Source organism: Diceros bicornis, chromosome 8 (genome assembly GCF_020826845.1).
Source record: "Diceros bicornis minor isolate mBicDic1 chromosome 8, mDicBic1.mat.cur, whole genome shotgun sequence".
Classification (NCBI taxonomy): Eukaryota; Metazoa; Chordata; class Mammalia; order Perissodactyla; family Rhinocerotidae; genus Diceros; species Diceros bicornis.
In genome coordinates, this window is record NC_080747.1 from 6,478,418 (window position 1) to 6,495,950 (window position 17,533).

Below are 17,533 nucleotides of genomic sequence, written 5' to 3' on the forward strand. Positions count from 1 at the left end.
TTCTCCTAGTAAGGATATTCCCTGAAAGTCCATGGCCTCTTGCCCCATCAAAGGTGGTGTGACTTGCCCCAGTGGTGAGCTGGAAAAGGACCTGCACCTGCATATTTCTGCTTGTCCTGCTCTCTCTTTAGAACCTGTCTGTCCTCAGGGAGCAAGCTTTTCCTCTGCTCCTTCTTGCCAGAAAATTTTCACTGCCAGCCACCACGTGGAGAGGTCTGTGGGGTCCACAGTTGTCGCTGAACAGGCAGGTGAGTCTGGCTAATTCTGGGCTTCAGAATCAGGGAGCCCATTGTTGATGCTCTCCGGGGCCCACTCCTCATCCCCAGCTTGATCCCTTCTAGAGAGAAGGCTTGGTTTCCCCTGGCCTCCTCTTTTGTCTTGTCTTATAACTGGAGAGGGTATTAATCACTGAGCAAACTGTCACATAGGGTTGTTGGGATCACACAGGGTTGTTGGTCCAGAGCAAGAGGAGCTGGCTGCGGGATGTGGGAGGGTTGAAGAGTAGGTTTCTTAGGGTGACCACCTTGTCCTGGTTTGCCTGGACCTTCCTGGTTTTAGCACGGAAAGTCCTGCCTCCCTGGACGGGATAGTTGGTCACTCCTCGGTTCCTAGATCATTAGCCTGTCCCACCGGAAGAAGCCACAAGTACTGCCGGGGCTGGCCAGGGGACGGTGAGGTACATTCTTGAAAAGCGGTGTCTTTTCAGACCACCAGAGACACCAAAGCAGATGCTGGTGCAGTAGCAGCTTGGGCACAAGGTCCCGGGAAAGGGATCCACTCCATCCTGCGGGACAGTCAGGCAGAGCTTTGAAGAGCACAAGACCCTGAGTGTGTGTTTGAGGAATAACAGGAGTTCTCCAGAGGGTGAGGAGAAGAAGCAGGGATTCCAGGAAAAGCCACAAGAAAAATAAGAACTAGTGGCACGAAACAGCAGGATGAGTTCCTGGAACAGGAGGACAGGGTACGAGCAGAAAGGAATGAGTTGAGTAGGGTAAGGAAGGTGGACCCACTAGATCTCGAGACACTTCTTCAGGACAAGGACGTGTCGGGCCTTGGCAGAGCCTGGAAAAGCATTGCTCCAGAGGACTCATCTCCCCTTGTTCACCAAGCCACCCTCCAGGGGCTGATTTAGCCTCCCAGTGACTCGGGGTTTTAGTAAGGGGTTATTTTAGACAGGGGATGAGACCACTGCAGTTCTCAAAACTGGCTACCCTTGCTGTGAATTCACCTTTTGGCTCCAGGGTCTGAGTCTGTTCTTAGGTCCAAGACCGAGAAGAGTCCTTTCTTCTCTCTTTTGCCCACCATGCCAAGGGCCTACAACCCAGGTACTGTTTAGATTCTTCAATAGCGTCTCACAGTATAGGTAATAAGATCCACGCTCCTCACCACGACCTGGAAGGACCTGGTCCTCGCCTCCCTCCCAGCCTCCCCCATGCACTCTCCCTGCCCTCAGCATGCTTCAGCCTCCCAGGCCTCCTGCTGCTTCCCATCCACACAGGCACTCTCCTGCTGTTCCTCTCCCTGGAATGCTTGGCCCTGCTTTGCCCCAATGCCGGCTCCCTCCCATCCTCAAGTCTCTCCTCCTTGGAGAAATGAGAGGCCTTCCCTGACCACCGTGCCTGGGTGACCTTCCCCTCGGTCCCCTCTACTTCGTCACCATTTTTATTTCCTTCGTAGTAACTCTTGCAAGCTGAAATGTCTGTTGTTCTCTTGTCCACCTGTTCATTGTCTGCACCCCACTTGGGAATACCAACTCCTGGAGGGCTGGGGTGTTTGCCTGTTGTGTTCACTGCAGTATCCCCGGAACCTGGCATATAGTAGGAGCTCAATAAATATCTATTGAATGAACAAATGAATGAATGAATGAGTCCTGGAAGGGAGAAGTCCAAGGGAGTGCTGTGCACATTAATGATGACAGGGTCACTTCTGCCTGGGGGTCAGGGACAGCTTCGAGGAGGAGGCAGCCCTTCACTTCTCAGCATCTCACCATAGTCATCTGTGAAATGGGCACAATGATCCCCACCTCATAGGGTTGTTAAGGTGATGAATGGGATAAGGCAGTAAAGGTTTTGGGACACAAGAAGAGATTTGTCAGTTCCTCTCAAATTCATGGTCATGTTTAACATAATCATAATCGAAGTTATTCCCCAAAACTGACAAAAGTCATTCTTAGGAGAATAAATAGTTGAGAATAGGGTAAAAGGTTCTGCCAAATAAGTTTTGAAGAGAAAAGTCTTGTTCTACCAGATATAAGAATACATCATTCATTCACTCATTCAACAAATAGTCATTGTACGAGACAAAGATGCCTGCAGTGAACAAAAAGACATAATCCCTAGTGAAGTGTCTTCTCCTGGGAAACTGAGTCACAAAAATGTCCAACAGAGATTCAAGATGGAGTAGGGGAGGGAACACAGCTTGGCAGGTTAACAGGCCCAGGCTGGACTCCAGCAGAGAAGAGAAGAGTTATTGGGTAAGCCGGGCTGGGAGAACTGGTTAGTTATTTGGACAAAAACAAAATTAAATTAGTACTTTTCTGTTCACTAGACCTCAAAGTAAATTTCTGAGTGAATCAGAGTTAAATGCAACAACATCCAAACCATACAGCTCAGTGCGTGACAAGGAAAGCAAGAATAACTATCAGCCTCTTCCTTCTCTCTGACTCACGAACCGACCATCCAGGTGTGTGACTTCCTCCCTTGGCAGGTAATCTACTTACCTGAAGGCCACAGACTCACAGGCTGCACCAGCGCTGGAAAGGACCGCTGCCCACCAGGAAGAGTGGCTGCACCGAGGAACCGTGTGCATATATTCACTCCAAATGTTCAAGGCTGTTAGTTGCACCCTGGGAACTCCCACCACATCCCCTTCACAGGTCTGCCCTAGCACTCGCGGCCCTAGGTGGAACCGTCTTTGCATACAGCCTCTCTCTCTCACCCTTGGTTCCTCTGCACTAAGGTGCAGGTCTCATCCATGTTACATCCAGAGCTGACGTCCAGCTGGAGGCACTGATGCAGCTCCGGGCCAGCATCCACTCTGGCTGCCCGAGGCCAGAGCTGGACCCGTTGTTCCGTATAGACATCTCATACACTCCCTGCTTCTATCCCCAGCACAGAGGAGACAACCAGTGTTTGCTAAGCTGAGCTGCAACTGCTTCTTGTAGTCTCATTAAAAATGATTTTGTTTTCTAGTTGATAAATGTGTTTCATAAAGCCCAAAGCCTTTTTTTCTCACTCTACACTCTTATCAGCAAAAACACTGAATCTATAAGCATTCAGGAAATCACATGCCCAGCTCATACAGGAAAATATTACATGGCAATACTCTCGGGACAGAAGCTAATTTTGGATGCTGGTGGAAATGTGGAATCCATGATAAGGAAAGTGTGAAACACACGTCTGAGAGAGAGAGAGTAAGAGCGAACAATCCCTCAAAAGCAAAGACTGTCTCAGACACGGCTGCTTCCTCTATGCCCAGTGTATTAGCATCCTGGGGCTGCCGTAACCAAGTACCACAAACTGGGTGGCTTAAAACAACAGAAATTTGGGGCCGGCCCGGTGGCGTAATGGTTAAGTTCACACACTCGGCTTCGGCGGCCCGGGGTTCGCAGGTTCCGATCCCGGTTGCGGACCTATGCCTCGCTCATTAAGCCATGCTGCGGCAGGCATCCCACATATAAAGTAAAGGAAGATGGGCGCAGATGTTAGCCCAGGGCCAATCTTCCTCAGCAAAAAGAGGAGGGTTGGCAACAGATGTTAGCACAGGGCTAATCTTCCTCACCAAAAAAATAAATAAATAAAATAGAACAACAGAAATTTATTATCTCACAGTTCCAGAGGCCAAAAGTCTGAAATCAAGGTGTGGGCAGGGCTGTGGCTCCCTCCAAATGCTCCAGGGAAGGATCCTTCCTGCCTCTTCCAGCTTCTGGTGTTGCCAGCAGTCCTCACTGTGCCTTGGCTTGTGGCCACATCACTCTAATCCCTGCCTCCATCATCACGTGGCCATCTCCCCTCAGCGTCTGTCTCTGTGCCTCTCCTCCTCTTCTTCTAAGGACACCAGACACTAGATTAGGGCCCTACTCCAGTAGGTCATCTTAGCTAATTACATCTGCAAAGACCCTACTTCCACATTCTGAGGTTCCAGGGGGACATGAATTTTGGGGCAACACTATTCAACCCAGTATACCCAGAGCAGCACCTGGCCCAGAGGAGAGGTTCAGTAAAGGATGAATGCATGATGAATGAATGACCAAACAAATGAGGCCACATTCGTGTGCACCTGCACGCACACACCTGTGTGTACACCTGTACCTGTCTGAGCTGCAGAAACAAAAAAATGTTTGGGAAACAAAACGGTGTCATCCAACTTCCCATTCTAGTAGAGTGGAATCAGAGCTGACCAGCTCCGGGAGAGGCAGGCTCTGGTTGCTTCTCAAACCTACTTCCAGCTCTGCAACCTTGGACAAATCATGTGGGAAGAAAGTGAGACGACTAGACCAGCTTAGGTCCGTGCCAGCTCTCAACTCGATGATTCCAAGAGAAGCTCTGGAAATACCTAGAGCGTGACCATTTCTCCTGGAAACCAAGTTATCACTTTCCTGACCTTTTTAGGGAAAGAATAGAACAGGATTAGGGGCTAGTTTGTGGTTTAGAGCCTACTGATATTTTTCAGCTCACCTACTGATAAGCAGAATGGCGAGGAGATGACAGCGAACAGTCAAGAAAACCTCTGTTATTCCTCATTTGGCACAGATGCCAGCATTACAAATCTAACGCTCAGTGCTGAGATCAAGGTGCCCTGAACGTTGGTTCTGCCTAAGTGCTTTATTCATGAGCAGTGAAGGGAGCTCAGCCAGATGAGAATAAATACGCCAATATTTGGATGCAGATGATTATGTTTTGATTTATCTTCTCATTAACCAAGAGCAAACATCTTCCATTAGCTGCCATATATTTGGGGTCCTGGATATTTCAAATGTCCTCATTGTATATGTCGGGTATTCAGCACACCAAAACCTTCAACTGCCAACTCCTGGGACTGAATCTCTAATGGTGAGGTTGGCCTGGTGGGAGAGTCTGATAATCGGGGGCAGGTTCCAGAGCAGCTCTCAGGAAGGCGGGGACAGAGGGAGGAATTTGAAGCTGTGGTGTATTGACAGCCTTAATCGTCCCAATTCTTCATGCCTCCCTGTACCCATGTCCTCTGCAAGGTGACCTTATCGCTCAAGAGGCGAAGTATATTCCCCCACCCACTGATTCTCCATTCAGCCATAACATGCAGATTGATTTAGCCAATGGGAAGTTAGCAGGCTTGACTCAAGCTGAGGCTAGAGAAAGTGCTTGTATATATCTGTTTCCTCTCTTGCTCATCTACTTCACCACTGGAACACACCAGGCTACCTTCTGGAAAAATGAGACACTGGGCAGCACCAGTAGCCTGGTTGTCCCAGGTGAAGCCATCCCAGGCTGTCTGACACCAGCCGATCCCCAGACACGTGAGAGAGCCCAGCTGAGGTCAGCAGAGACAACCTGAAGAGTAGTGAGGGTGCTAAAGGCTCGCTGGTGTAAGCCACTGGTTTTGGAGTAGTTTGTTGTAGGATTATTGACAATGAAACCAAGAGGGAAAGAGAGAGGGAGGAATGGAGGGAAAGAAGAAAAAAGGCAAGAAGGGAGGGAGAGAGACATAAGGCCCAAGGACTATCCTAAGAGAGGTGTGATGTTTTAGCCATAGAATAGCCAAAACAATCCTGAAAAAGAAGAATAAAGTGGGAAGACTCACTCCATCCAACATTAGGGCCTGCTGTGTAGCTCCAGAAATCAAGGCTGACTGGTATTGGTGGAGGGACAGACATGTGAATGAAGGCAACAGCATAGAGAACCCAGAAACAGAGCCACACAATATGCCCAACTGAGTTTTGACAAAGGCACAAAAACAATTCAATGGAGGAAGGATGGCCTTTCCACAAATGGAGCTGGAGCAACTGGACATCCATAGGCAAAAAAATGACCCTTGACTTAAGTCAAGCCTGGAGCCTTTTGGCAGGGGGCTGGGGTCAGATCACTGAGCAATTCCCCTAGAGGGAACCTGCAGTGAGGTCCCCGGAGGAGCGAGGGCAGCTAGAGGCAGACGTGCAGACACAGTGAAGTTGGTAGGTTTGTGGCAAGGAGTTAAGGGGTCGCCATTTTCACTGTGAAGGAGGAAGCAGACTCCCTGATGACAGCAAACGGGGAGAGAGAAAATAGAGGCTCAGGGAGGGTAGCAGGGAAAGCCAGGGACAGGGGCCCCAGACGGCCCCAGAGCCCAAACCTGTCCATGTGGCCCAACAGCTGAAGAAAAGCCACACGGGTCAGGTGGCATGCCCAGCCGGCTCGGCATCCTCCCTCCAGCACTCAGCCTGGCCCCTGCCCCACCACATTTGCCCGCCATGAAGTGCTGCTACAGCAGCCCCCCAGTGACCTCTGACTTCAACCCCATGTATTTCCAGCCTGAACTCTCAATTCCCACACCTGACCAGGAAGGCATTGGGGACAAGGGGCCTGTCTCATTAATCTCCACATCCCCACTTCCTAGCTCAGGGCCTGTCCTACATTCATAGGAAGGGCCTGTATTGGTTTTCTCTGCTGTGTAACAAGTATCACAATTTAGGAGCTTAAAACAACACCTTTGATTAGCTCACAGCTCATAGTTCTGAAATCTGAGTGGAATCAAGGGGGTTCTCTGCTTAGGGTCCCACAAAGCCAAAATCAAGGTGTTGGCCAGGCTGCTTTTATTGGACATTCTGGGGAAGAATTCGCTGCTTCCTAACTCATAGAGGTTGCTGGCAGAATTCAGTCCTTGTGGTTGTAGGATGGAGGTCTCTGTTTCTTTCCTGCTGCGAGCCCAAGAGTTCTCTAAGCATCTGGAGGCTCCTAATGGTACATCACTTCCTTCTCATGCTTCATTCTCTCATTTTCCTTTCTGTGACAATTTGGGGAAAACTCGCTGCTTTTACAGGGCTCATGTGATTAGTTTTGATCCACCTAGACAATCTCCTCTTTGCAATATAATGTAATACAATCATAGGCGTGGAGGGGGAACAGGAAGTTCACAGGGCCATCTTAAAATTCTGCCTCATACAAGGCCTAATAAATGATGAATTATGCACTGCTAAAGATTAGGGATGGCCCCTAAAACACACATACACACACACGCACACACATGCATGCACACACATGGGCGCACAAAATCTTATCCCCTTACTAGCCTAACACAAACCAGAATACTGAGATGAGACACCTCGCTGAAACTATATCCGTGGCCTCTGGTGTCCCTTTGGGGTTACAAGATCTTCCATTTATTTTGTATTTCCTTCCTGACCTTCATGGAAGCCTGATTCTATTCTAGGCCCTGGGCCAGAAACAAACCAAAGTTGATCCTAGCCATCCAGGCTCTCCCTGTGAAGAGGGGAAGCCAGCACTGCGTAAGTGCTAGAATGGAGGTAAGCCAGGAGGCTTTGGGGTGGGGCAGAGAAGGGACTGTCCACCCCTTCTGAGGACGTCCAGAGGCTTCAGAGCTGAGAAGATGCTGATCACTTTAAAGAGAAGAGTTGAGATCATAGAGCTCTTGACAAGCATAGCAAGACCCTTTGTTCACTCACACATCTGATGAACCCAGTCAAAGGTTTCAGGACTTTCTCTCTGTGAGAGAGCCCAATTCCATAAACGGAAAAACGGGCTTGATTTACAAGTGGATGGGCTACAAGGCAGCTCCCCTGGCCTACAGACTAGGGGGTCGATGACATTTTGGCAGAAGCAGAGCACGAGAGCACTTTCTTAAGTAAGCTATGTGGAGGGTTTGCCTCACCCCTCTTCTCCTCCATTCCTGTGAAATGCAGGTCACAGGTGCATTGTGAAAATTACATGAGATCATGATGAAAAGGCTTAGGCCAGAGCCCAATGCATACTAAGTGATTAGTAAGTGGTAGTGGGCGGGAGGTGATGGGGGTGATGACAATAGTGACATGACTTATGATGATGATAACTGTTATAGGCTGAACTGTGTCCCTCAAAATTCATATGCTGAAGTCCCCAGTACCTTAGATGTGACTGTATTTGGAGATAAGGTATTTAAAGAGGTGTTAAGATAAAATGAGGTCATGCGGATGGGCCCTAATTCAATCTGACTGGTGTCCTTATAAGACGAGATTAGGACACAGATACATAGAGGGAAGACCCCTTGAGGACACAGGGAGAAAGCAGACACCTGCAAGCCCAGGAGAGGCCTCAGAAGGAACCAACCCTGCTGACTGCTTGATCTCGGCCATCTAGCCTCCAGGACTGCAAGGAAATAAATGTCTGTTGTTTAAGCGCCCAGTCTGTGGTGCTTTGTTACGGCCGCCGGAGCTGACTAATACAATAGTGATGATGATGTTGATGTTGTCATTGGAAAAGCACAGGCATCATGAGGGACCCAGGGTTACAGAGGGAAACTCCGTATTCAGTCATCATCCGTGCCCGCTGCAGTGGGGTCCAGGAAGGGAGGCCGGGAGCAGAGGGAGCACAGTGAGACAGGCGGTATCCAGGCAAGGGAGCGAGAGAGCCTGATCTGGAGCCAGGACAGGAGGAGAGAAAAGGGGAGACTTGAGAAAGACACAGGACACAAGTCTGCAACAGCACTGGATGCAGCCAGAGAGGGAGGGAGGTGTGGAGTCAGTGAACATTTCTGGCTCCCCAGCACAGTGACTGATTAGAAATGGACAGTGAAGGCCCCAGGGGAGGCAGAGACCAGAGGAGAAAGAAGGACCATTTGCGGAGAAAGATGGTGAGTTTGGCTTGGGGCCTGTTGAGCTTGAGATACCTGTTGTGATAAGGAAACAGCAGGAGGACCCAGCAGTGAGGAACTAGAGAGCGGGAGCTGGGATCTGGACTCGGCAGCCAGCCCGGGAGAAGCGGACGAGCCGGCCCAGGTGGACCATGGCGAGTCAGGAGCAGGGGTTGAGGACAGAGCCTGAAGAACACCTTCAGCCAAAGGCAGGCAAAGCAGAACTCAGGAGGAGAAATGGAGCTCAGAGAGGTGGGAGAGAACCCGGGACAACATCATGGAACCTGCCTCGATCGGCTTGGGCTGCTACAACAAACACCACAGACGGGAGACTTAACCAGATCAAGGTGCCGCAGACTCAGTTTTGGTGAGGGCCTTCTTCCTGGTTGAAAGAAGGCTGCCTTCTCGCCACGTCCTCACATGGTAGAGACAGGGCTCTCCTCTCTCTTCCTCTTCTTACAAAGACAATAATCCCATCATGGGGGCCACCCCCATGACCTCATCTAAACCGAATTACCTCCCAAAGGCCCCCTCCCTCCAAACACCATCACACCGGGGGCTAGGGCTTCAACATATGAATTGCGGGGGGGCCATAAGCATTCAGTCCATAACAGAACCCAAGGAAGGGCAAGTCCACAAAGCGGTCCACCAGGTCAAATGCCACAGGCACAGGCACGGTCAGTACCCCCAGTGGAGGCAGGGCCGGCACACAGTAGGCCCTCGAGGCATTGGTAAATGGACCACTGAATGACTGAATGAACGACTGGGTGGCCACAGAGAACACTCAGCCACCCTTCCACCTTTCCTCGGACGTGTGTTTATCCCATCTCCTAACGGTCCCCCACTGGCCCAGATCTGCATGGACAGGCCTGGGCTGCATTTTTCCAGCCTTCCTGCCCCCTTGATGTGGTTGGCTGCCAAGTGGTGTCCAGGACAAGTTTCCTGAACAGACGGCTGTCCCCTGCCTCTTAGCGGGGGCAGCAGTCTCCTCTGCTGTTACAGCGAGACCCAGCACAGACTCTGGTGCAGGCAGGCCCGACTCCAGACCCAGCCCCTCTGCCCGGCACTGTGGGACCTGGGCCTTTCTTAACCTTTCTGTGGCTTTGTTTCCCTGTCTGCAAAATGGGAACAGTAATATCACTTTCCTTCAAAAGTCACTGTGAAAAGCAGAGATGATCTACAGAAAACACCAGCATTCTACCTGACAGACGGGACCTGCCCAATAAACGATGCCGCCATTTTCCTTTGTTCTTGGTGTCACCACTCTCGTAACCATTACTACGGGTGGTCGTTAATATTGTTAACTGTCACCGCAGCGACGTGATGACGTACACAGAATCTGAAGCCAGCTCTTCCCCTTACTAGACCTGCCGCCTCCTCGTTAACAGGGAACTATAATAAGAGCTACATAATAGGGTTGCTGTAGGATCAAATCATTCAATATTTTTAAAGCACTCAGAAGAAAGCGTGGCACAGGTAGGTGTCCATCATTGTCATGAGTCGTTTAGTTGTCGTTCTGTCACTAACAGACAGAAGATCTCCAAAATTCTCACCATTTCACACATCATCTCTAAACGCTACGTTCATTCACTCAGCAAGTGTCTATTTGTATGTGAGTCCTGGATCGCTGTGTGCAGGGAGCCTAGAATGATTGGCTGTTGAAATAAATGCATGTGGAGGATGGAGAAGTATTAAAACTTTAAGAAAATAATGGAGTCTATGCAAAAAAAAAGGAACTTTTGGAGCTCAAGTCACCACACTAGTTTCAGAACACAAAAACATGTTTGAAATCTGGTTTGCTCATATACGATGCTCCTTCCTCACGTTTATAAGCTGAGTGCATTCCTTCAGAACTGAAAAAGTCCTTATCTAATTTATTTTAAAAATGGGACGTTTTGTAACAGAATCAGACAGTCATAACACAAATTGCTGAGCATATGCTTGGGTTGTGTTCGATTCTTGGAAGGAAATAAAACCTTGAGAACAGAAGTCAGAAAAAACTAACAATATTTGAGAGAAAAAAAGAAAGGAAATGAAAGCTTTCTGGAATTCTCGTGTTTCCCACTGCCCAGCAGAGCTCCAAAGCAATCGTTTTCATAAAGTAGCTAAGAAAAAGACAAACTATTTCCTTTTTAATCTACATGGAAGTGGAGAAGGTTCCAGGCTGGTATAAAGTCTTCCTAACGCCCCCTGGTTACAGGAGTTCTCATTCCTTCCATGGGCCTTTCCAGTTAACAGGATATCAAGCTTCTCGCTTCTAATGTCGACAGAACTTCGCACATGGGACAAGGCATGGAAAGTGCTTAAGAAACTGTGCGAATGGCACCAAACCCGGAGCCTGTCTCAGGGGCAGAAGCCTCCACCGCCAGGAATGCCTACAGCATGCACTCTCCACAAGAAGGTGGAAATCGATTCTGGGGGCAAAAAAATCTTACTCTTTTACACGCACAGCACAGATAAACATAGAGAGTGTAAACAGGTACACAGGATATCTGAGGTATCAGAATTCCATGGCAGCTGGGGAGGCGGGAGATGATTAGGAAAATAGATGTCTCAAAGGCTCATGGGGTGGGGTGGGAGGTGATAATGCAAGAAAGGTTGAGAAGCACTGGCCCACAGTGTAGACCAGACAGCACAGGGAGGAAGAAACCACAATGTGCCATTCGGCCAAGCATTTGTAAAAGTCACCCTAGTTATTCGTGCACAAGACACAAGTACTCACTATAAGAGAGAACCCACCCGTGTCGGGCACAGGCCAGGCAGGACCAGTCCTCACCCCTGTGGAATTTATCTTCTAGCCAGGAAGACGGAGAGGAAGCAAGCACATACCGAGGATGGCGGCAAGGGGTGAAAAGCTGCATACAGGAGATGCAGCGGGGGTGGAGTTAGCCAGTCATCGCGGAGGTGACTCTCCACAGGTGGCCAGGGCAGGCCTCTCTGAGCAGGTGGCTTCTGAAACAAGATCTAGAGGGAGAGAAGCCCTTAGCCATCCGGGAACGGGGAAGTGCATTCACGCTCAGCACAGGGAACAGCACGTGCAAAGGCCTGGGGCAGGAATGAGTTTGGTGTTTTGAGGACCTGACAAGAGGCTTGTGTGTCTGGAATGGAGAGCGGTGGGAAGGGCAGGTGGCAGGTGAGGTCCGGGAGGCAGGAGGGCCAGTTCACACAGCCCCTGAAGGCCACTGTTTAGAGGTGGAGTGAATTTAAATGCAGTGGGAAGCTATGGAAGAGTCCCACGCAGAGACAACACATGACCTAATTCGGGTTATCAGATGATCCCTTCTGCTGCGTGCGGCAAGTGCATGGGTGGGGAGCAGACACGGAATGGGGCCATCAGTGAAGAGGCTGTCGCAGCAGCATGAATCGCCGTGACGTCTGGGACGACTCCGGGCCAGGCCTGGCTCTGAGCCTTCACGGCGAGGGGCTCACACCCTCTCTCCACTCTCCACACGAGGAGGCTGAGACCCAGACAAGCCAAGAACCGTGCCCAGCGGGACGGAGGCGCTGAGGGCAGGACCAGGACTTGCCCCCGGGCCGGTCCAGCTCCAGAGCCTGAACCTGAAACCGCCAGGCTCTACAGCACTGGGCGGGAGAGACACGAACTGGCCCAGGCGGGGTGGCGGCCGTGAAAACGAAGAGATCGGAGCTCCTGTGAGAACGCACTCCCTCGGGTGTGTTTGGGACGCCGGTGGGAATCACAGAGATGGAAGAAGTGCAAGTCCAAGACGCAGCAAGCACGGCCACGCCTAGGGCCACCCCACCACTGGCCAGCTTCTCCCTAGACGCAAGTGAGAGCCCCCGCCTCTGGGGGCTCTCTGAGAGGCAGAGACACACAGAGGCCAGAGTAAGACAGCCCTCTCTGCTTTTCCGAAAAAAGAAGGAGACTCCAGGGGAAACTGAGTTTCCAACTCTAAAAGTCTCTCTTCTTCTCTTAGGCAATTTGCTGGTCACCCACACTTGCAGGCAGGACCCAGCGTCTAACTTGCGGGGCTCGGGGTAAAATGAAAATGCACGACCTCCTCGTACAAACATGATGAAACATTTCAAGAATGACAGAGCATCAAACCGAGCGTGGGGCCCTCCTGAGTGTGAAGTTCTGTGTGGCTGCCCAGGTCACACGCCCACAGAGCTGGCCTCGCCTGCAGGTAATGTAAGAAAACACGCTGTGTGTGTGTGTGTGTGCGTGTGTGTGACATCTGGGTGAGCGTGTAGAGCATCCCATGTGTGTATAGTGTTTTAATAGAATCAATACATGTTCAAAGCAGAAACCATGTCATTATAATCCGCATCCACTCAACCTCTTCAATCTGAAAGTCTGACCCTCCTGCTTAATGAAAGAAAGCTGGGGAGGAAGAGAATTAAGGTTAAAGAAGTCCTGCCATGCATCAGACAATTGACATTCTTACAAAAACCCAGAGAGGTTGTTATTATGCCCCATTTTACAGTAAAGGTAACTGAAGGTCAGAGAGGTAAATGAGCACAATCAATTTCTTACGATAATAATGTCTCCCACTTGTACAACTCTTTCTGGTTCAGAACGCATTTTCACCCTTCTCTGACCTTCATGGCAGCCCTGGGAGGGGGCAGAGCAGAGATGCTTGTCCTTGATTTAATGGGGAGTCAAGTGACTTGGCCAAGCTCCTGTGACCAGCGAAGTCGCAGCACCGCAGAGAGAGCCGACTCCCCTGACAACTCGTCCAGTGGCCATCCCTCAGGGCCAGGAGTCCTAGTGCTTCTCCCCGGCACTGGGTCTGGTTTCTCTGTGTGGACATGTGAAATGGGAAACTTCCCTGGTTGCGCTTTTTGAATTGGCTGTGAGGAAGCTCAAATGTGCCTGAGGACTTTCAAGGTACACATTTCAAGCTTTGCCCTGATGCCATTTCTGCCCCATCCTTGTTTTTCTCCTTCGTCCTCACTCATGTTTTCATTTGCGCCACGCTTTTACACTCAAGTACCTGCTGAGCCAACTTCAATCCTTCCTGGAGTAAGGGAGGAAAGCAATTTTTCAAGCTCACACATGATGTCTCCCCCACTAACTGTGATCCTTTTGAGGGCACGGGCTGTCTGGGAAGCGTGGTGGTCCAGGGACGGGAACTGGGTTTGGCTCAGTCGGCCAGCTGTGTGCAAAACAACCTGAGGCCCCAGGGGCCCCGGGAGAGGCCCAAGGAGGGGAGGTGGGATCCGCCGTTCGGACGATAAAGCAACACGGCAAAGCTAACCAACGGCACGGGGCGGCTCATGATGTGACACAAAGAACTGACCCTGAGAACGCCCCAAGCCCCTGTGCTTTCAACCAAATTAAATCATCACTTCACCATTACCTGTGAAAACAGCTGGCGGAGTCTCAAGGAGCATCCCCAGCTACTCCCGCTCACACAGAGCAGGCTTCTTGCAACCTGTGGTGTCACAGAGTTATGAACGAACAGCTGGTTCATGAATGTGGGGTCAGAGGTGCGAGAGGAGCTGGGGCTGCCACGTAATTCCAAACAAATGACAAGCTCCAAAATGTGACATGCAGCGTGCCGCCGCCACCCGTGAAATAACGAGCCCGCGCTGGCCCCAATTAGAGCCACGTCTCCCGAGCGGCCGCCGGCAGCTACCCCAGGGACAGCGAGTCTGGAGGAGATGTGCCTCTTGGGCACTAATGTCCCTCTTTTTACTGGAAGACGGAGGGAGTTCTTTGAAAAGACTGGAACTGAACAAAAGTGAGTCCTATGCCTCTACTCAAGACTCCTTTTCAAAGAAAATCTGGCATTTAATAGAAACACAGGAGTGGGAAAATGTCAGAAAGATCTTTTAGTATTCATTAGATACAAATTTACAGGGAGCTTATTCTCGGACATTGTCAATGCTCTGCACTGAGACACCAGAAGAAATAAGGCAGACATCATCCCTCTTCCCTTCTGAGAGCCTACAATCCATCAGGAAGCTGACACTAAACAGGAATGTCACCGGTAATTTGGAGAAGTGCTGAGCGTGACAAGAAGACGGATCACGGGAACCAATCTACCTGGGAGCAGGGGAGGTTCCTCTGAGGAAGTGAACTTTAAACTGAGACCAAAAGGATGCGTAGGAGTTGCACGAGGTCAGAAGGAAGGGCAGGAGCGGTGGAACTGGGTAGAATTATTCCAAGCAGAAGGAACAGCAAGTTCAAAGACACTGAGGTGGTGAGAGATGACACTGGAGAAGAGGCAGGGCTGACCAGGCAGGGCCTTTGAGGCTTGCATAAAGATGTGATTCCCTATGCTGAGGGTGATGGGGAACGCTCCAGGGTTTAGAGTGGTAGAGGGGAGTGTGTGTGTGTGTGTGCGCGTGTGCATGCGCGTGTGTGTGTATTAAAGGGATGGGGTGGTATGATCTGTTTTGCCATTTAGCAAGATGGCTCATCCAACAGTATGGTCTCGGTTACGCTGTGTAACAGACAAACCCAAAATCTTGACGGCTTACAACCATAAACGTTTACTTTTTCACTCATAAGTGTGTCCACACAGGTCAGCCGGCAGCTCTGCTCACTGCACTCACTCAGGGACCCAGGCTGACAGAGGCTCCATCTGACCTCTATATATTTCATTCCTTTGGTTGTTGTCTGTCTCTCCCCTTAAGAACTAGCATATTTGTCTGTTTTGTTCTCTCCCTTCTCCCCAGTGCCTAGCACACAGTAGGTATCCTATCATATCTCTTGAATAAGTGAATCTTGTTCACTTGGGTCAGTCACAGTCATCTGTCAACCCCTAGAGCCAGCCAAGCTCCTCTCTCCCCTCCTCCTGGACTGTTCTTCTCCAGCTCTTCGTGAACCTCAACCATGGTTCTTTTTTCCAGTCGCAGCTTAGCTCTCTCCTCCACAGATAAACCTTCTCAGACCACCTTTGTCATGGTCAATTTTATGTATCAACTTAACTGGGACACAAGGTGCCCAGATATTTGGTCAAATATTATTCTGGGTGTGTCTGTGAGGGTGTTTTTGGATAAGAGTAACACTAGAATTGGTAGACTGAATAAAGCAGATTGCCGTCCCCAATGTGGGTGGGCCTCATCCAATCAGTTGAAGGCCTGAATTGAAGAAAAAAAGCTGACCCTCACCCAAGTAAGAGACAGCTCCTCCAACTGACTGCCTAGAGACGGGAAATCAGTCTTTCTGCCTTTAGACTCTAACTGAAACATTGGCTCTTCTTGGGCCTCAAGCCTGATGGCTTTCAGACTAGAATTTACACCATCAGCTGGTTCTTGGGCCTTCAGAGCCGAACTAGAACTAAACCATTGGCTCCCCTGGGTCTCTAGCTTTCTGACTGCAGATCTTGGGACGGCTCAGCCTCCATAATCACCTGAGCCAATTCCTTATAATAAATCTCTCTATCTATCTATCTATCCATCCATCCTACTGGTTCGGTTTCTCTGTATTTCCTAGTACAACCTTGTAACTGACATTGCTGGAGCCCCACCCATCTCCCCTCAGTCCTGACTATCTTTATGCACACACACCTGCATCTCTTCGCTGAAGGGCCTTCTCCGGTGATGGGACTCTACTCTGCCCTGCACAGCAGGTGGGAAATGTCCAGAATTGAAAGTGCCCTGGGAGCAGCCTTCAACCAATGACTGGTGGGCATGCGTGAATCAATACCCCAAGTCCCTTAAACACAGGGTGGGATGACGCTGAGGCGTGTTCTACATTGCTTCCCAAAGTCCATAGGTGCCCTCAGTGGTTACTCACTGGACAATGCACCCTTTCCTCACTGTCTCCCCTTCCCTGCCTCACTTTCCTCCCTCCCATGTTTCCTGGAATCACCTCCTAAACAAACCACTAGCACATAAATCCTGTCTCAGGGTCTACTCCTAGAGATGCCCAAACTAAGACAAACCCCATCCAGGAGGTCCATGCACATCATTTTCTATCACAGGACCCTGTACATTTCCTTCCTAGCATAGATCAAATTCTCTCATTTTTTATGTATTCATTTATTAGCTCACTGTCTGTCTTAACAAGGGCACTGGTCTATCTTTGTTTCCCTGTGCCTCCCGTGAAGTAGTTGTTCAATAAGGATTTGATAAATATCTGTCGAATAAATGAACGCATGAAAGACTAACCCTGGACACGTGTCTTCTTCCCGGACCCCGGCTTCCTCGTTAGGAAACTGAGGCAGCTGTGCAAGGCACCTGGAAGTTTGCTTCTGGCTTTCACATCCTGAGATTCTGAGATATCAGGGCCTGACGGGATAACGAAGCACATGGTTTTGTTGCTGGACAAGGCTCTAGATAAGAACGAGGCTTCAGCCTGCATTAATTTGACAAGGAAGCTGGGGAGAGCATGGCAATTAGGAGGCAAGAAAGAGGGAGAGGGAAGAATCCTCCTTGAGGTGGTCTTTGGTGGGCTAATGATGGAGTGCAGCCTGGTGCAGCACGAACACTGGGAGCGTTTGCATATAAATTGCCTTTTAAGGTTTCCATTCTTCAAGACTAATGAGTGTTTCAGACTTAAATATAACTATTTTCTTCTAATTACTGTTTTAGTCACTCTCCTGTTTTTCCTCATGATTTCTCTCGTGATTCTAGGAGGTAGAAAGATGAACCTGCTTCCTGGAGTCAAGGACCCTCAGCACTGGCACATTTAAGGTTTGTAGGTGACCCTGAAGCCCATGGCATGTAAAGATGTGTGATGCCAGATGAACTTGAACTTGAACATGAACTTGAATCACTCACTCTGCAAATCACTTGACCAGTTGGCAGACAAAAGAATAAA

At 49.8% G+C, this 17,533-nt stretch overlaps 1 protein-coding gene across 3 annotated transcripts in view; it reads right to left on the bottom strand.

Moving 5' to 3' along the window:
* The window catches only part of STK32B (serine/threonine kinase 32B), a 336,677-nt gene that overhangs the window by 260,433 nt on the left and 58,711 nt on the right, over positions 1 to 17,533 (bottom strand). The gene's annotated exons all lie outside the window — the stretch shown is intronic.